We start from the raw sequence: 1,454 nt of genomic DNA on the forward strand, positions 1-1,454 counted from the left end.
TCACCTTAGACCCCCGTGTTAGCTGTCATCAGTCTGCCATTGTTTCGACACTGGAGCAGATGTAGGTAAGACCCTAAAGAATCGTATCGACTTGTGGAAAATGGGCATCCATTTAAAACACCACCATGTTTGTAGAGAAATTAAAACGGTTCAAGTTTTTTTTTTTTTTTAACAATCATGATTTTTTTCATAGCAGATTCAGAGTTGTTGTTTTTTCCCCCTCTCCAAGCAAAATTGGCCGAATACGATATCGGTTGCTGATTTTATTTTTGTTCATTTAAGCAAATTTTGTTTAACATTTTTTTGTAAATTTGCTCTATAACAGGTCAAACCAAAAAAAGGAAAGAAAAAGAGAATTTTTGTAGGATTAAAAATCTGATTTGATAAGGTTTCAGGTAAAAGTGTGTTATTTGAATTTGCTTACCTAAAGCTTCATCCATCAAGCCAGGAAGCAAACCTTAGAACACCAGGCACTGGAACACAGAAACAGATGAGACAGCAATTAGCATCAATTGTTAGTTTGTTTGTGAATGCTTTCTTAATTTTCCCATGAACTATGCTGTTTGAAAATGGTCTTAGGTCCCGCATTAGTGAGGTCACTTCAACACGCAGACTTTAAAAACAACCTGCAGCAACGATGAAAAAAATAGCCCAATACTTAAAAACACTGGAAGACGTCACGGAGCACGGAGTCATTCGGAAGTAAATACAGAGAACATTTAAAGTAAGCGATTATGCATTTATTTATAGCAGGGGTCACAAAACTTGGTCCTGGAAGGCTGGTGTCTTAAGAGTTTAGCTCCAACCCTAATTAAACACACCTGAACTAGCTAATCAAGGTCTTGCTATGTATACTAAACAGTTTCAGGCAGGTGAGTTGAGGCAAGTAGGAGCTAAACTCTGTAGAACACCGGTCCTCCAGGTTTATAGTGTTAGCTGCCATGGAAGCCAGCAAAATTATGCACAGGCAATATGAAAAATGAAGACAAAAGAGAGCAGAGTTTTGAAACTTGGCCACTCCAAACCTTGATGTTGTTCTCTATCAACCATTTATTGACCCCTTTTGCTGTATATTATGGATTGTTATTAGGGGTGCAACGGTTCAACTTACTCACGGTTAGGTTTGTATCACGGTTTTAGAGTCACGGTTTCGGTATGTGCTAGGTTTAGGCAAAAACTATACTGTCAAATAAAAATAAAGAAATATTAAGAAAGTGCTATCACTTTAAGAGAACGCACTGATCCAGTGCACTGATACTGTACGCTCAGCAAGCTATGTCTGCTATAGGATACTCACCAAGACGGTTACATTATTTTTGTGTGAATTTGTCCATTAAACAATACTTCAGAGAGGGCTTACTATTTGCGCGGGCTCTGAGGCGTGGGTTTGCACGCTTCGGATGAGCGCACGCATAAATCTTCTCACTGCGCCATCTGGCTCTTAAATCTTTCTC

At 38.8% G+C, this 1,454-nt stretch overlaps 1 long non-coding RNA gene across 1 annotated transcript in view; it reads right to left on the reverse strand.

Annotated features, from left to right (window-relative positions):
* LOC107573560 (uncharacterized) overlaps positions 1-586 on the reverse strand; it is a 1,132-nt gene extending 546 nt beyond the window's left edge. The window contains exon 1 of the long non-coding RNA XR_001607528.1: positions 425-586. This is a non-coding gene — a long non-coding RNA (uncharacterized lncRNA). The remainder of the gene's footprint in view (positions 1-424) is intronic.
* Positions 587-1,454: the final 868 nt, after the last annotated feature.

This window comes from Sinocyclocheilus grahami, unplaced genomic scaffold (genome assembly GCF_001515645.1).
Source record: "Sinocyclocheilus grahami isolate Dianchi unplaced genomic scaffold, SAMN03320097.WGS_v1.1 scaffold1976.1, whole genome shotgun sequence".
NCBI classification, from domain to species: domain Eukaryota; kingdom Metazoa; phylum Chordata; class Actinopteri; order Cypriniformes; family Cyprinidae; genus Sinocyclocheilus; species Sinocyclocheilus grahami.